This window comes from Crocuta crocuta, unplaced genomic scaffold (genome assembly GCF_008692635.1).
Source record: "Crocuta crocuta isolate KB4526 unplaced genomic scaffold, BGI_CrCroc_1.0 scaffold260, whole genome shotgun sequence".
NCBI classification, from domain to species: domain Eukaryota; kingdom Metazoa; phylum Chordata; class Mammalia; order Carnivora; family Hyaenidae; genus Crocuta; species Crocuta crocuta.
This window is the reverse complement of record NW_027527525.1, coordinates 1,274,182-1,292,289: the sequence shown is the minus strand read 5'-3', so window position 1 is coordinate 1,292,289 and position 18,108 is coordinate 1,274,182. Positions and strand designations below refer to the sequence as shown.

At 50.2% G+C, this 18,108-nt stretch overlaps 1 protein-coding gene across 8 annotated transcripts in view; it reads left to right on the top strand.

Moving 5' to 3' along the window:
* The first annotated feature begins 353 nt into the window (after positions 1–353).
* The window catches only part of LOC144231576 (uncharacterized), a 150,874-nt gene continuing 133,119 nt past the window's right edge, over positions 354–18,108 (top strand). For all 8 annotated transcript variants that reach the window (XR_013335109.1, XR_013335102.1, XR_013335096.1 and 5 more), the window contains exon 1: positions 354–522. The gene's annotated coding sequence lies outside the window, so the exon portion shown is untranslated. The remainder of the gene's footprint in view (positions 523–18,108) is intronic.

Below are 18,108 nucleotides of genomic sequence, written 5' to 3'. Positions count from 1 at the left end.
GACTCCAGGCCCTTCTAGGAGAGGAGAGGAGGGAGGAAATCTCTTGTGAAGGTTTTTAGGGGAGAAGAGGGTGAAGTTTTGGTTTTCCTTTCTGGTCTTAGGTTTTCCAAAGAGAGGCTGGCAACCCCCCGCCGGCCCACTCCACCACCTGAGTCCAGGCTTCTGGAGCTGTTTAGCTGCTGGAGAAACGTGGGTTTGTGTGTGCGGTGGGCGGGAGCCGTGAGGATGTGGGGACTGTATCTGCTTTGCTGTTAGTCATAGGATGTTGCAGACCTATTTTGCATACTGGCGTTGACAAGTTGAGGCTTGTTCATTTGACACAGTCCCGTGGTCACAGCAAATCTAAAACTCTAACCAGTGGAGAAGGTGGCTATATGGATCCTCTGAACCCTGAGTGGAACTTCCTGAAAGATTTATTAGGAGAGAAACCTTCTTGGAAGCAGCTCCCGGACACACAGAATTGCGGGCTGGGCAAAGCCTCGTGGCCTGATCTCTGCTGTTGGGGGGAGTCACGTCTCAGAGGTGAGGACGGCCTCATGGTGTTGGCCTTTGGCAAACAGCCCGCCTGGAATTCCACTTGTGGGTCTGGGGATGGCAAGGTTGGGTGGGTCCAGTGCCGACCATAACCCTGTACCCACCGAGCTCCTACAGGGGATTTATTATGTGCTCACATTGTTGTGTTCCCCGCCTAAGGGTGCTTTTTACTGTTGTTGCCTTACCTACTTTGGAGTGCAGAATATTTCATAAACCGGGTTTCTCTTTGAAAAGTAGACAAAATCAGCTTCTTTTTCGGATTTTCCTCTCCCTCCCTCTCCCCTCCCCCTCTCCCCCATGCTGTCTGGTGTGTTCTTTCTGTCCGTGGCTGGAGCTTTTTGGGGGCTGGGAAGAGGGAGTTCTTTTTCTCAGTTCTGAAATATCTGACCCTGATTGCTGGTCAGAAGTTCGGGTGAATTCTCCCTGTCCACATCCAGTCAGTCCCTTGTGTTTCGGGTGTTTTTTCTGCTTGACCGGCTGGCAGGCTGGGTCTGGGGCCTTCTGCCTGCCTGAGATGGACGGACGTTTCTTATCCAGCTCAGCTCAGTAAGCTGTCCCCTACTTTCTTTGCATCTGCGTCCCTGAGTTTAGCCAGACCAACGGCAAGTGAACCCTTTCCTGAGAAAGCCGAGGACCTTGGGTAGTGGTTGCCGGGATTGTTTGTCGAGGTGGCCACAGATCCTGCCAGAGGCTGTACCCAAGTGTGCGTGTTCGAGGTCGGATGCTCTCCTGGTGCTTGGGCGTTTTGTTTTCTAGTCCTTTTCATAGTTGGCTGCAGACACATCGCTCTCCTTGTTTTTGGTTTTTCTTTCTTTCCCGATGCTGGTTTGTGATTTCTTTGAGAGGCCAGGACTCCCTTGTTTATATATCCTGAGTCTGTAGGGGACCCTGATCTGAGGTGGGAACAGTGCAGTTGGCTGGGGTCCTTTTGACCGTTGATGAGTCCCATGGACAGTCACTTCTGCACGTGCCCTACCTGGTAAACCTCAAAAATTCTGGGCCTTCCTGGGGAATGCTGCTCACATGGGCCTCTGGTAGGTGCTCTTCTGTCTCTTCTGTTTTTCCGAGTTAATCTAAGGAATTGATGGCAGTAGTAACAGTAATTGTAATAATAGCAATGATAGTAGTTCCTGTAATAACAGGAAACTGTATATGATGCCAAGCATGTTCTTTGTATTTGATGCCCCTTACAACCTCACCAGGCAATTATAATAAAATGTCTAGCAGTGATGGGGTTCTTGTCGTGGGCTGGCCTCTGTTCTAAATGCTGTAAATATATTATTTCGTTTAATCTCCCAATAAGCCTATAAAATAGGATTCTTATTATTGCCATGATTTTGCAGATGAAGAACCCACAGCTCAGAGAAGTTGAAAATAGCCCCTCGGGTCGCACAGCTGGGGAGCCGCAGAGCCATCGGGCTGTGTGTGGCCCAGGGCCAGCTCCCAGAAGTTATAGAGGGCAGTGAAATAAAAAACAAGCAAAAAGTGCTTGTTGGCCTGCAGCAGAAGGAGAGGCAGGATAGAAGCCCAGCATCTAACCCAAAGACACCCCTTGCTCTGGCTGCCTGCCTCTTTCGCCCTGGGGGAGCAGGCTGCTTATAGTGAGACCAAGGAGCCTGTACAAGCCTTTAGTGTCTGGAAAGCTCTGGCCCCAGGGTCTGGGGAACAAAGCCTCTGGGGTCCAGGCAAGAGCCTCCGACGTGGTACAGAATCTATGAGCATTTGCAGACTGCCACATCCAGGCAACCTGCCTGGCTCTGTGACCAGCATTCAATTACTATCACCGTCCACAACAGATGGGAGATGGTGTTCTGCTAGCTAGTGATCACATCTGCCCCTCCCTCACCCTCCCCGCAACCGTTCGGAGTCCCTGCCTTTACCCTGAGTGCGTTTAGCTCCTAAACCCCCCCTTACAGAGGCTGTGGTGGCCCCTCTCCCAACCGTGTCAGTAAAAACAGTGACAGTCCGAGTTACAAAACGCAGGACTTACATTCACGAGGCCAAAATTGTCACGGCCAATTTTTTAGTGGCAGAATTCTGAATTGCCTTTCCTTTATTTTCTCTTCCTCTTTTTTGGGGGTGAAGGTACAGGGTGGCGTTTTTGCTGGTGTCTGGTGGGTAATCCGAGCCCCAGTATTCTGTGTTTACCTGCCTGTTTTTTTCTCTTGTCGACCTTAAGCAGCTCGGGAGCATGGAGGGTGGGATAGGTAGGGCCAGTGGCCATCTTCACCTGTCTGGTGGCCGTCACAGCCCTGGTGTTTCCTTGAATCAGGTGACTGTCAAGAACTGCTGTTTTTACGGGCACCTGGATGGCTTGGTTGGTTGAGCGTCCGACTCTTGGTTTTGGCTCAGATCACGATCTCATGGTTCTTGAGTTCAAGCCCTGTGTCAGGCTCCTGGCTGACAGCGCAGAGCCTGCTTGATAGTCTCTCTCTGCCCCTCCCCTGCGTGTGTGCTCTCGTTCTCTCTTTCTCCAAATAAATAAACTTAAGGAAAAAAAAAACCTGCTTTGTTTTCAAGAAAACAAGCAGCCCCCAGTCTACAGTCATGGTCTTAGCTATGAAACAGTCCCATATGGTGGGAAGTGAAGGGTTTGCCCCAAGGGAATGGACACTGAAGAAAGAGAAGGAAACAAAGCAGCAGAAGGCATCTGGGGACATATAAGGGCTTGTGCAGATCAGGGTTACTTTGGGGCAAGTTACTTCACCTTTCTAAGCCTCAGTTTCTTCGTCTGTAAAATGGGGACGATAAAATACCAGCTTCACAGGTTGCCGTGAGGAGGAGGAAATAGGGGATGAACAGCAGGAATTCAGCAGCATGTCTGGGCTCATAGTAAACCCTCAGTAAAAGTTAGCTAATATTACAGCTACAATTAATGGGTTTCATTACTTCCTGTGGCTGCTTGGAGTAGTGGTTTCTGAATACATTTTAATGTGTAAAAGGAACATTCTGGTTACACAGATGGTAAGATGGCAGGGACTTCACCAGAGGCCTTTGCAAGCATCTGAGGGAAATGTAGGCTCATATAAGTAAGAAAGAGATAAGAGATCAGGGAAGCTGCAGAAGCAGGTCTCAGAAAGGACAGGGATGGGGGGCTGCCCCTCACCAGCCCGCCTGTCTTTGCAGGTTACTTATGGTCTCTACTACGGCTGTGCAGGGAGAATGGTTTTTCCCTCCCTGGGATGGTGCAGAGCACTTAGCACAGAGGAAGGAAGCTCTTGAAGAAGACATAAGAGCAGTTGTTGTTATTTATTATTCTTTAGGTCTCCCTTTTCCTAGTAACTTTGTTACTCTGCTCGCGATTGATTGATTGATCCCATCATTCACTTCCTGAGCGGTTGCTTCGGGCCCTGCACACTTAAGTTCTGGCTCTGCAAGATCCAGCAGGGAAGGAGACAGACAAACATCCCTGCCTGCTCTCCTGTGGCTTCCTTTCTAGTCCCGGCCCCACAGTGGGGACAGGGTGGTCCCCAGGGGGAGATGTGAAACATGTGGAGGCAATGCAGGCAAAAATTGCACCCACTGCAATGCAGAGTGGCTCTGCCCCCCCCGTGCTGTTAGGCATAAGGTGCATTGCCCTGGGCCTGGCATGTGGTAGTTATTATATAAGTGGTGGTTGCTATATTTATACTCTCCTATTTCCTCTCCTGATTTTTACTTTTCTTTAGGGTACTTGTTATGGACTGAATGTTTGTGTCCTTCTGTTAGACTGAATGTGTCTTTCCAAAATTCGTAAGTTGAAATTCTAACCCCCAGTGTGATGGTATTTGGAGGTGGGGCCTTTGAGAGGCAATTAGGGATAGATGGAGGCATTAGGGCAGGGCTGTCACGATGGGGTTAGAACCTTTGTAAGAAGATCTACCAGAGGTACCGGAGGGCTTTCCTCCTCTCTCTGTGTGAGGATATAGAAAGAAGGTGAATTTATAAGCCAAGAAAAGAGCTCTCACCAGAAGCCAATTTTACCAGAATCATGATCTAGACTCCAGAGCTATGAGAAAGAAATTTCTATTGTTTAAGCTGCCCAGTCTTTAGTATTCAGCCCGAGCAAAGAAGACAGTACTTATCATTACCCAATCTACAGTATATATGTCTTCTCTCACTAAATTGTAAATTCCATAAGGCTGAGGGCTTACAATGCATTAATTCACTTTCTTTAATTCAGCAAATACCTACTGTGTGCCTACTCTGTACCATGCACTGTTCTAGAGGGTGGAGGTGCACAAAGGGACCATAAGAAAAGGATTTCTGTGTGCACGGTGCTTGCATTATAGCTAGGAGAGACATATAAGGAGCAGTAGACATAACACCTAAGGGCTTTGATGGTGTTCTAGAGGGTAACGTGTTCTGGGGGAGCGAGTAGAGCATGTGTGGGTCTGCAGGGGTGCAGTGGGCTGCAGTGTTAACCTGGCTGGTCAGGACATGCTCCGTCAAGAAGCAGACATTGGAACAGCCTTGAAGGTGAAGGAGGTTAGTCTAGAGGAGGGTGTTACGGGTCCTGGGGAGAGCCAGCATAGAGGCTGAGGGCAGGGGTGAGGCTGTGAGACGGAGGAGCAGCACTGGAGCCCTGTGAGTAAGGGGGACAGAGGCAGAAGGAGAAGCCAGGGCAGTGGGTACTTTGCAGTCTGCAGGCCTTTCAGAAGGCTTTTTTTTTTTTTTTTTTTAAATTGAGGTGTGATTGATATATCCCATTACCTGGGGTTCTGGGGCGTATTTCATTCATTCCGTTATTTGTATGTATCCTGGAACGCGCACCACAAGTCTAGTTAGCATCTGTCACCTTGTGGTTTACCTAGTAAAATGAGGCACAGAAGGGTTTTAGATGGAAAATGGATTGGATCTGACCAAGCTTTTGGAACGGTCCGCCTGGCTGTGATGCAGAGAAGGACGGAAGTCAGAGTCAGAAGCCAGGGCACCAGAGCAGACATGCAGGTATCTCAGGCGCTTGGTCTGGGCAGGTAGCGCCGGACAAGGCTCTACAAGGAACGGGCTTCTGCTCTGGTCGCTGCTGAATCCCAAGCATCTGAAACTGCACCGCCCGTCCTGTGGGGTAGCCACCAGCCTTCAGGGGCCCCCCAACATTTGAAAGAGGCTAGCCTGAATGCAGATGTTTTGTATGTGTAAAATACACAGCGGCTCTCAAAGGCTTAGTATAAGGAATGTCAAATATGTCATTGATGAATTCTTTAGTGTTGATCGGATATTGAGATGATATTTTAGTAAATCTTCAGTCTTAGGATGATACATCATAGTGTCTCAGTATTTTTAAAATTTTAGCTAACTCTTGTGGCTCATGAGATTGGCCCTGAAGCCAAGTTTGCTGCTTCCTGGCGAGAGGTGTGATGTTTGATGTCAATGATGCAGTGATCCTCCAGTGTGTCATTCACATCCACGTATAGTGTGCGTTACGTGCCAGATGCATGTGCATGTGCAGCATATACACTTGTACTAGTTTTTTCTTTACTTTCGTTTACTCAGCCGCCCTTTGTGAATGCCTGTTGGGTGCTGAGTATTGTTCCAGGCCTTGGGCATTCAGTAGTGATCAACGGATATGGTGCCCATTCTCAGGAACCTTATTACATAGTGGGGGAGACACGGGAAGAAGCATGCGTCTGAAAAAAAAAAAAACCCGTTGTTACAAGGAATATGAAAGAATAGGAACAGAATAATGCAAGAAGATAGTTTGCATGGGATGAAAGGGTCAGGCTGAAATCCTGCCTTGCAGTGAGACATGAAGAGCTCGGAGATCATCAGAGAGGGAGCAAAGCACACATGGGAAGGGAGAGATTTGTTATCCGTGTGACCAGATATTAAAGAAGAAAGCACACCTAAGCACAAAAAGCTGTAATAATGAGTATAAAGGGTTTCTCAAAGTCCGCAACAGAAAGGCAGCCCGCCTCATAGCAAAGTAGGGAAAAGACAGAAACAGGTGTTTCTCGAAGGAAGAAAGCAGAGTCAACAGGGCACTTGGAAGGAGGCTGAATCTCACCGACAAAGTCAGGTTCACGGTCTGACTGAGGTCTGAGGTCTGTGCAGCAGATGTCCTCTGCTTTGGGGCACAGCACGAGGCGTTTTCATAAACACACAGCTGTGTAACACCGACGTGTAAGATGCGTAATCATCACCGTCGAGGGACACANAGCGGATACTTGGATACTTCAGTCTCTGACCTTACAGTTTAGCCTTTTTCAGGTAAACGGAATCATACAGCGTGTAGCCCTCGGAGCCTGGTTTCCTCTCGTGGCCCAGGGCGTGGGAGACACGTGGTGTTGCTGCGCGGTCCGGTCCGCGGCTTGCCGGCTTAGAGCGTTCTGTTCTGCGTGTGCCCCCCCTCCAGCTGGAGGGCCTTTGAGTTGTTTCCAGGGGACACATTTTCTGTGTGTTAAAATGTGCCCAAAATAGGAAGTCTGACTCAAGTCTTGGCGAGGCTGTGTGGCACAGGGTCCCCCCACTCCGCTGGCGAGCGCGTGAGGTCGCCCTGAGGACGGGCTGACGGCATGCAGCAAAGTCAGAAACGTGTGTGCAGCCCCGCTGCCGTGTCACGCTGGGAATTCACAGCTCGTGCCCTCTGTTACTTGAGGATTAGAGATGGATGTGTCTGGAAAGTGGGCTGCCAAGATTTAAGTCAAACTCACTCTTGTCGCCTTGGGAGGAGAGAGGGGGTGGGGCTGGCCCTGAGGGTCAAAGATACTTTAACTTGACTTTGAATGCTTTCTAAAAGAAGATTACAGGCAAGCAAAATGCTTCCTGGAGGAGGTGACCTCTATGCTGGGTCATAAAGCATAAATAGGAGTTAGTTAGGAGGGGGAGTGAAGAAAGGGATTGAAACCCGTTCTGTTTTCCCAGCTGGCTGCTTCTCTGTCTGTATGAGATGTGACTGTTAGGAATGAATCTGCAGATGCCAATCTTCTGGAAGAATCTGGTCATTCCTAACTTCAGTATTGTTCAAGCCCCGTATCTACCAGCTGCCTGTGACTAGACAAACCATGCTCTGCTCCAGGCACCCGCAGGGCCGGCAGCACTCAGCCTGGAGTTTGGAGCTGGGGTCTTGCCCGGCTCCCGGCTCAGTCGCTGCTCACAGCAGGCCTGTGATGCAGCAGGTACTCGACTAAAAAGGGAGGCATTAGAGACTTTGTGGTCTGAGTTTCAGGATCTGGTTTGCCCTCTGCGGAGCTCACGCTGGCCAGGAGGGCAGGAGGGCGGGCTGCGGGAGGTGGGGGGTCCCAGGGAGGCCATCCTGCCTCCGTGATGTCAGTGATGTCAGGTCTGGGTGCATAACCAGAGGCAAGAATGTCGAGCTATAAAACGTGAAAACCGTATTGTGCCGTCTCAGTAGTGTCTGCCCAAACCATTACCATGTGCAGCAGTTGCTGAAATAGTGATCTCTCCTTTCCTTGGTTACCCCTTGCTTGTTTAAAAACCTTTTGCTTTTCCTTTTTGACGACTAACTATGCAGGGAATGCCTTTCCGATGGAGAAAGCATGCATGGAATGTCCAGAGAGCGATGGGGAAGGGATAGTGCCTTTGGTGCGGGGAGGGGGCAGCCTCCATGCTCCTCCCAGGTGCTGGGGGTGGGGAGAGGCCCCTCTGCAAAGGGGCAGGGGAGACAGCCTGCGGGCGAGGCCCCAGGTCCCCACTGGCGGTGTCCTCTGTCTACAGACCTGGCCGGGACAGCCTGGCCTTTGGCTCATGGGTTTTTTATGGACCAGATGCACTAATCTGTTTCAGAAGAAGCGATGTGCCGCGAGGATCGGAGTTCTCTTTGTCTCTAAGTGGGGAGATGGGCTGCAGTGATCCCAAAGCTGTGTCCAGCCCGGCTGGATGAATCATTACTTAAGTGGGGCTGTGGAATAAACCCTGTCAGCCCAGTGCCGGAAAGGGCCTCTGCCTGCTCCAGCTGCTCTCTCGTAAATTATGGGGGACTTTCCACACAGAAGACCTTTTGTTTTTTCTCTTACCTTTTGAAAAAAAATGGGAAAAGCCAATCATCTAACAAGAGGGCACTCTCAGCCATATTAGCTAGAATGTTCCTCAGAGAGTCCACGCCCAGGACACCACGTATGGACAGATCTCTCTGAAATGACCCTCTGATCTCATTCCTGCCCCTGTTCCAAACCTTCCATGGCTCCTTATCACGGTGGGATAAAGTCCAAGTGCCCCAGCTTATTTGGAAGGCTGCCGGCTACCTCTTCAGTCCCACGTGGAACCCTTCCAACTCTGCTCTCCAGGCAGAAGTCCTTTCTGTCTCCAAAATAAACACGCACGTGGGGCACATGTGGCCCCTGGGCCAGCAGTTTGCATCCATTGCTGGGGCTGTCGTATTGCAGGAGTGGACGGGACATGCTTTTCTATGTCCCTGGTGCTGGTCAGCCCTCCCTGTGTCCCTGGTGCTGGCCGGGACCCGGCACACCGTGGTGGGTACTCCCTGCCTGGCCGGGACCCGGCGCGCCGTGGGGGTGCTCCCTGCCTGGCCGGGACCCGGCGCGCCGTGGAGATGCTCCCTGGTTGAATCCTTAATGCTGCACCGGGGACAAGCACCTCCACGGAAATAAGGTATTAAGGTCTTTTCCCTGTAGAACAGTTTGCCCGTGTCTTTCTGCAGTGCTTCTTCAGACCCTCGCATACTTTTGTGATGGGCTGCGTGTGCCTGGAAAAGTAATTGCTTCTTTGATTCTAGACCTCTCTTTTCCTGTTCCTGTTCCCTCTCTGCCCCCTCAACACATGTGCCCCCCCTCCCCCCCCCCAGGAAGCCAGTCCTTCTGCTTCCTGCCCGATTGCAACGTGTGGTGTCGGTGGGCTGTTACTAAGCAGCGACGGGGATGGTTTCCAGGCAGCTCACGATCCTCCCGGTTGGTTAGTGATTGCTGATTTCCATCAGGGAACACGTGTGATTTTCAGATTTCTCTTCATTTACAGTGAGCTGTCCCAGCAAAGTTGCTCAAGAAACAAGCCAACCAGCCACCATGGGGAGAAAAGCCTCCCCCTCTTTGTGCGGGTTTTCCCATTCCATCTCACCTTTGTGAGCGCTGTGTGGGAAAAACTCACCGAGGACACGGTGGGCACCCTAGGAGCCCCTGTGTGCCCAGAACTACACACGGCTCCGGGCGGTAACAGAGGGGAACTACTGGGTTTACGGTATGGAAGGTGTGGCCCCTGCCTCTGAGAGACGGAGTGAGAGCAGAAGCGCTGCCATGATAACATGGCGCTGAAGTAGTTATGATGCAGCATCATGTTATTTAGCAGTATTAATTGCTACATGAAAATCCTATGGCGTAGATAACTGAGCCCTGACTGTGTGCCAGTGTTAAGAACTTTTCCCACATCAATTCATGTAAATAATAAATACGAACTGAGGGGCGCCTGGGTGGCTTAGTCGGTTAAGCATCCGACTTTTGCTCAGGTGTTGATCTCGCGGTTCGTGGGTTCGAGCCCTGCATCAGGCTCTGTGCTGACAGCTCAGAGCCTGGAGCCTGTTTCAGAGTCTGTGACTCCCTCTCTCTCTCTGACCCTCCCCCGCTCACGCTGTCTCTCTCTCTCTCCTAGAAATAAATAAAATTTAAAAAAAAAGTAAAAAAAAAATATGAACTGAGTACATGTGGAAATTGCACTTGAACAGCCAAATTCAATCACCCAGAGTTCGCTGCGTGTCTCGCCTGCAGGCACTAGAGAGGAGCTGGGGGACCCCTCTGAGCTCCCCACTGCGCCCGGAGCAGGGATACAGACAGGCCCCATAGTGAGGTAGTGGTTCTGGGAGGTGGACTGGATGGTGCTGGAGCCCGGGGTCCCAAACAGTTGACAAGGGAAGACTTCAGAGAGCAGGTGACTTAGGTGGGTCTCCGGAGACAGGATGGCTGAGGTCTGGTGGTTGGGAAAGGTTTCTAGGTGAGGTGATGGGGTGGGTAATGGGCAGGGTTGGCGGGGTGCCGTGGAGTACGTGGAGATGGGTTAGCCTTCAGAGGGGCTGTGAGTCTGTGTTTTTGATCGCGGGAACACCAGTTCCTCCTCCTGGGTGGTGGTGAGGGTCTGTAGTAATAATAGTGTAGTGTTACTGACAGTCGTTGAGCCCACTGTGTGACGGACGCAGTGCCAAGCACTTTACTTACATCACCCCCTGTACTGCCCAGCACCACCTTATACGATAGGGACCAGTATCAACCCCATTTTCCAGATAGGACAAACTGTGGCTCAGAGGAGTTAGCTGACTTGCCCAAGTTCATACAGCTCTTACAGGTAGATTGGAACCCGGGTCAGAGTGCAGAGACTGGCCCATTAACTCCAGATACCCAGGACATAGAAACATGAACCCTCTAGCCTGGATGAAGTTTTTCTTTGTTCCCTCCCCTGTTTTCCATCCCCCCATCTTCTGCACTTTCCAGAAGGGCTGGATGGTTCTGACTTGACTTCAGCTGCATATTTTAGATATCAGGACCCCAGGTCTCTGGTTCTAAGTGAGGCAATCTCTGGATAGAGATTGTGAGAGAGAAAGGAAGAATTGGAGTGGCCTAGGTGATGTGAATTGCGGGTAAAGGACTTACAGGAATTGCTTTTTGTGTGGTATAAACCTGTTTTAATTGTAAATAGGACTTGGCGGCGGTGAGGAAGGGGCCGTGATGGGCACTTTGATGAAGCACCAGCAGAGGGGAATCACTCGGGTGTCTGGTCCACCTTCTCTTCCCCTGCTCTTTCCTCGTTTCTGCACAAGAAACCAAAGGTGGGGGCTCCATTTGCCCTCCTGGTCACACTTGTGAGTGCCTCCATGCACCCAGTGTGGGCGAAAGTGACAGTGTCCGGTGGGCCCTTCCTTCAGGTAGCTGGCCTTGGGTCTGCCTCTGTCTCCCCAGACTACCACGACGTAGCTGTGTGACCCTCACTTCTCTGTGCTGTTTCTTCATCTGTGAAAGGTGACACAGGAGGAAAGTGAGTTCAGATGAACAGATTTAGGGTGTGCCTCTTCCTTCCCAGGCACCCCATCTGAGGCCCTGGGACTCACAGGCTCTCCCAGAGGTGGTTAGGGGCCTGCCCTCCAGCAGGCACATCTTGGGGAGACAGTGGAGGTGGGGGAGGAAGTGGATCCAGGTCTGCCACACACCTTACCTCTGGCTCCTTAAACAGAGGCGGGGACTGTGAGTCCTGCTGATGGGAAGTGAGTTTTGCTCATCTGTTGTCCTGGATTGCCAGTTTTCCTGGCAGGAAGTAGTCCTGGGGGTTGAGAGGGAAACCCTCTTGGTAAGGCCTCTGTACCTGATACACAGCCCCTTCCCATTGTTCCCCAGAGTTTCAGGGTGTTTGAGGGCCACCTCTGCACCTGTCTGGGATCCCCCAGTCATCTGGGGCAGGGGTTGTTTCTGTGTGGGGTCCCAGTGAGGGAGCCAGTGCCCTGGTACCTAGCAGGGATTGGGTGAGGGCAGGCGCGCACTCATGTAGCAGTCAGCGGCATTGCTGGGGTCACAGCACGCCCACACTGGACGTTCTGACCCATCAAAGGCCTGTCCAGGTGGTGTTCTCGTTGCCAGAATAAATGACTAGCAAATGGTTTTGGTGACAGACGTTATTGGTGACAGAATTGGTGACCAAATTTCATGGAGCTTCAACAGTTAGTCCGTTATACTCTGCTAATGTCTACAAAGGAAATGGATGTCCTTTGTAGGCCGGTCGTGACGCGTGACAGCACAGGGAGACCTGTGACCCCCCCACCTTGCTCAGGAACTGGAACATGGCCAGCGATCACTGACTCCAACAGCGTCTCCTCTCTAGTGTCCTCAGGCCTGGCCCTCAGTGCTGTCTGCCGGAGGGAACCCTTATCCTGGATTTGGGGGGTTGTTATACCTTTGCTTAGCATTTTTGTCACTATCGGGGTGCCTGGGTGGCTCAGTCAGTTGAGTGTGCAGCCAGCTCAGGTCATGATCTCACAGTTTGTGGGTTCAAGCCCCGCATTGGGCTCTGTGCTGACAGCTCAGAGCCTGGAACCTGCTTCCGATTCTGTGTCTCCCTCTCACTGCCCCTCCCCTGCTTGCGGTCTGTCTGTCTCTCTCAAAAACAAATAAAAATTTAAAAATATTAAAAATTTTTTCACTGTATACATGAATATGCCTCAGTACTATACTATGTTCTTTCCTTCCTTTTGAACTTTACAGAAGTCCACGCCGCGTGTAGCTCAGTTTGCCACTGATAGGGCCACGTTGATGCATGCCGTTGTGGTCTGTTGCTCACTGTGGTAATAATCTCTTCCGTTATATGAACAGACCACACTTTATTTATTCGTTCTCTGGGGGCACATGAGTTGTTTGTTTTGTTGTTTTGTTTTTCCCCACACAAACAGTGCCGCTGGGGCAGTCTTGTGTGGCTCACCACACCTGCCAGAGTTTGTGTCTAGGCTTTTAGGACCCAGTGCTGCTTTCGGATTGCCCTGGGGTCATGCCCTCTGAAGACTGCGAGGATTTCTTTGGCCAAGTAGTTCACCTTCATTGGAAATCTAAGAGGAAAGGTTCCTGGTGTGGTGCCTAAGAGCCCAGTTGCTGGAATCAGTCTCCCTCGAGCCTTTGCCTCATGCTGTTACTTAGTTCATTGTGCAGTGGCCTTAACTTTTCCCTGCCTCAGTTTCCTTAGCTGTGAACTGAGAGCCAAAGCCCGGATCCTTTTGAGGTTGAAATGAGATAGTGCATGATGACCTCAGGATTAAACTCGCGATGACTTCTCCTTTGTCAGGGGCTCAGGATTCCAGGCCGGTTTCCAGTCTTGCTGGACCTCTGTGCTCTGCCAAGTGATCTTGACCTGCCCAGGTGGGATTTCCCCGCTTCCGGTCTCAGGTCTCAGGTTTCCCAGTGACTTGCTGCCTGAAAGTAGGAATGCAGGGCCCCTCCCCCAGTGGAGGGGGGTGTTTATGATCGCCCAGGGCTTACAGACTCCCAGCCAGGATAAGCCTTTCAGAACCAGATAAACTGATTGGAGCCTAATAGAATGGGCTCCCACCCCACCCTGGATGCCTCCCTGAAGAATACACAGCCGTGTAATTCCTGTGCTACTCCTTGCCTCACATTCCAGCCTTGGGGCCCAAAGTATGGGAGGAGGGAAGGCAGATCGCTCTTCAAGAAGGGCCCAGTTCTTCAGCAAGATTTATTCATTCATTCATTGTGTCAGGCCCAGAGCCTGGGCTGTTTACTACTAGGGCCTCTGCCTGGCATTTTGCGTCGTGCTGTTACTTGGTGACAGAGACCACGGAAAGCCATAGATAATGGTTCACATGCATGAGGAGCATGGAAGAGAGTTACCCAGCTTGATGGATAAGAGTGGGGGCTTCCAGTTCACACCTTGTAGGCTTTGGTCCTGGCTCTGCCTTCTGAAGTCTCCGATCTCCTGGGGACAGTTCCTCTCTCAAGCCTGTGTCCTCATCTGTAAAACTAGAAAGTAGATAGCACCTAGCAGATACTGTGTTACAAGGACTGATTGAGACTTCGTGCATTAAGAGCTTCCCTCCGAGTCAGCATGAAGTAAATGCATAATAAGTGCCAGTTATTGTTGAACCCAGGTGGCTCAGTCCATTGAGCCTCTCACTCTTGATTTCGGCTCAGGTCATGATCTCATGGTTTGTGGGTTCGAGCCCCGCAGTGGGCTCTGGGCTCAACAGCATGGAGCCTGCCTGGGATTCTTTCTCTTCCTCTCTCTCTGCCCCTCCCAGCATTGTCTCTCTCTCAAAATAAATAAACATTAAAAAAAAATGTGAGTGCTGGTTATTATCCAGCCAGCCTGTGGGCCCCAAATATACCGGTAAGGAGTGCGGTGTACAGTAGGTGATCAGTAAACACATGTTGGATGAATGAGGGTGTTGATTACTGCTTCCCATTATGAAAACCCCATTTATAAGTGTTGCTTTTTTATTTTTTTAATTCCTAGTTTTGGAATCTTGGGATCCATGCGTAAGCCCTGTCTCTGCAAAATAACATTAATTGCTTCCCTCCTTCTGGACTCATGTTAGTGCACGTGTAAATAGCTCTGACTGTATGCGAGCCTTCGTTCTGAGTGCTCTGCCTTTCTTTGTATTTAACCTTTAGTTCAGTCCTTACGACGGTCTGTGTGGTCAGTATGAATTTCCCTGTTTTAGCGATGGGGAAACTGAGGCAGAGAGGTACGTGACTTTTGAAGGTAACAGCAAGTAAGTGGTAGGGATTGAGCTAAGATTTAAAGCCAGGCAGCCTACTTTTAGGGTCATTGTGTCTTAACTGGTTTGCTTTCCTGCCTGGAGGTGATCTCCAGCTCAAGGGTTCCGGGTAGTTGGTTGAGATGTGCAATGTGGAAGAACTTGGGGGCGCTTGAGAGAAGCTCATTAACCGCCTCCACCGCCAGCCAGCCGTCAGGGGCACAGGGCAGTCCAGGGGAGCCCCCTCCTCCCCCATGCTGAAGTGGTGGAGGTGCAGGGAGAACACTAACGTCCCTCTGTCCTTATACCACAGATCGTCCGTCCCATCTGGTAGCTCCCAGGATCCTCCATATTCTTTCATCCTTCTGGACTGACAGTGGATGGAATATGGTTCTAAGGTAGGCCCGAGTGCATGGGTCTAGAACTCTCTGCCTTTCTGAGTGGTGTGGTTGCTCCCATGGATGGTGCCCTGTGCTCCCAGTTCAGCCTGTTTGGGGATGAATCCGAGTGTAGATAGATGATAAAGGCAGGTTCCTGTCCAGCACCCACCCTCCTGCAGACCTGACTCATGCTGGACAAAGGCTACCTCTGTGTGGCTGGGACTTAATCAGTGAGAGCGGATTAGCGGCAGGCTCTTTCCATTTGTTCTAGTAGGTCCTGGGGCTCAGGGCCCACACCCTCCCTCCCAGGCAAGAACTGATAGCTGCCAAGTTGTGCCCCTCCCCCTCCCAAATTGACAGTGTGGTGGATTTCATTGTGGGAGTGATAAATTACGCCTTTTAAGGATATCTCCCAGCTGTTGAGTGGTTTAAATTTCCAGATGTTCTTTGCCCAGGAAGCAGAGACGCTGCATGATTGGATCTCTTTAAAAGTTGATGCCAAAAAATCAGTGACTTGCCTGTGACCCCTGGGGGACATGTAGTATTTCCCTCTAGGGAAAGAGGCACCCGTTTGTTAGCTGGGCCTGGGTGAAGCATTTAGCAGGGAGTAAGTGAAGATAAGTGACCTGGATTTGGAGGCAGGAGGCTGTGTGACGTCGGCCTGAGCAGACGACCTCTCTGAGTACCCTCAGTTTCTGAACCTTTCAACTGGGGGCGCTTTTAAAGAACTACTCTGTGCGGGTGTTAGCTCTTACTGTCAAAGGTTGTTGTACTGTATCTGACAATGAAAGAAGACAGAGATAAAAGTCTACTCTGATCTTTTCACTGGGGGACCCTGAGGCCCAGAGAGGTCGGGTGTGTTTAAGCTGTAGCTGGGCCTGTGCTTTCCAGTGTGGGGCTGCTGAGTGCCTGACATGTGGAAAGTCCAGATTGAAGTGCAGTGTAAGTATAAAATGTCCACTGGATGTGTAAGTGTCAGTACAAAAGAGAGAATATAAAATATCTTTAATGGTTATTCATATTGATGACATGTTGAGAGATTTAGATGTATTCATTTGAATAAAATACATTATGAGAGTAATTTGACTTCTTCTTATTGTTATTTTTAATTTTTTAATGTTTATTTCTGAGACATAGCACGAGTCGGGGAGGGGNGACGCGGGGCTCGAACCCACAAACCGCGAGATCATGACCTGAGCCGAAGTCGGATGCCCAATGGACTGAGCCACCCAGCCGCCCTAGAAGAATTGGGTTTTTAATCAAAATAATACATGCACTTATTTAAAATCAAATGGGAAAGACTGACATGGAAAAGAGCCAGAATCCTCTGTCCCCTCTGTGTAAGAGCTTGCTCTTAGTCCTGTTCCCAAATGAACTGGGGTGGGGGGTGGGTCAGTATCTCTAAATAATAGGCTCAGCTGTCTATCCCCACTGCCCCCTCCACCTCACCGCAAGCCTTTTTTCTTGGGACGCCTTGGTATCTTACGACTCACACTTGCTGAGCTGAGACGTCGGCACGCCTGGCCTTCCCTCTCCCACCTCCCTGATCCTGGCATCTATATTTTCATGTTGGCAAGGCACGTAACATTCCTATCCTCTCCCATATCCATAATTAAGACTTCTGTGCTTTATCCTCCGGATTAATTCTAAGAGCTGAAATATTGGTAAACAGTGTTTGTAAGATTATGCCTCTAAATGGTCTTCCCTGCACGTCCAAGCTGCGGAGGCTCCTCACGAGTCCTTCCTGGACAGCTGTCTGTCCTGCGATTTCCAGTCACCTCTTCCTCTTCGAACACTGTGTCTTTTTGTTGTGAGAGTAGCTGCTGTTTGAGGTCTCAGCTCCATCAAGGCCCTCCGTCCCCTGATTCTCAGGCCACTCTCCTGCGGACCCTCCAGCCCCCTGCTCTGCAGTGTTTGGTCGCTGTGGACCTTCCGTGGCGTAGATGGTTCCTGGGGCTTCCTTCTCTGCTCTCCATGGTCCTCCTGGGCTGACGATCCACTTTCTACTGGATCCTTCCGTCAATCTCTTTCTAAATCCACTCCCTTATTTTGCAGGATCATGTGGCTTGTCAGCACAATCTGAAAACTGAACTCTTCTCCATCTCATATTACACCTCTTGCTCATTTGATCCAGGAACATAGGTCGTCATATCCTTCAAATAATGCTTTTTGTTTTCCCTGTGGAGAACTTGGGAAAGGGAAAACTTAAGAGTGTAAGGAAGAAAATAGCGTTCATATATTTCTCTGCATTTCCTTTCTCTTTTCTTTGCTTATTTCTTTTAAGTTTGAGATTACCTAGTGTTAACAATTTTATTGGATTTTTCTCTTAATATAACAGAAGTACATCCATGGGGAGTTCAAAGCAGACTTTAAAGTATGATTTTTACTGCAGTATAATGTAGTATTCCATCACGATGATGGTTTGTCACTCTCCCAATTTTTTTTTTTAATGTTTTATTTATTTTTCAGAGAGAGAGAGAGCATGAACGGGGAAGGGGCAGAGAGAGAGGGAGACCTAGAATCTGAAACAGGCTCCAGGCTCTGAGCTGTCAGCATAGAGCCCGATGCGGGGCTCGAACCCACAAACTGTGAGATCATGACCTGAGCTGACGCCGGACGCTCAACCGACTGAGCCACCTAGGCGCCCTGTCATTCTCCCAATTTGATCCTGTACTTCTGAGTATTAAGAATATTTTTTGCATTAGTCTCTCGTAACTAGTGCTGAGGTGTGTGTGAGCGTGCCCATGCACACATGTGCAAATAAACCTATTTCCATCTTTCAGACCTCCTTAAGATAGATTTCTGGATGTAAAGTGACCCAGTCAAAGGTTCTAGACACTTTCAAGGCTCTTGATGCATATTGTTTTTTAAAATGTTTGTTTATTTTTGAGCGGGGGAGGGGCGGGGGGGACAGAGGATCTGAAGCAGGTTCAGTGCCGACAGCAGGGACCCTGATGCTGTGTCTCGCCTGACTATGAACCTGTGAGATTGTGACCCGAGCTGAAGTCAGATGTTTAACCGACTGAGCCACCCAGGCCACCTCCCCCGCCCCCCGCCCTCCAT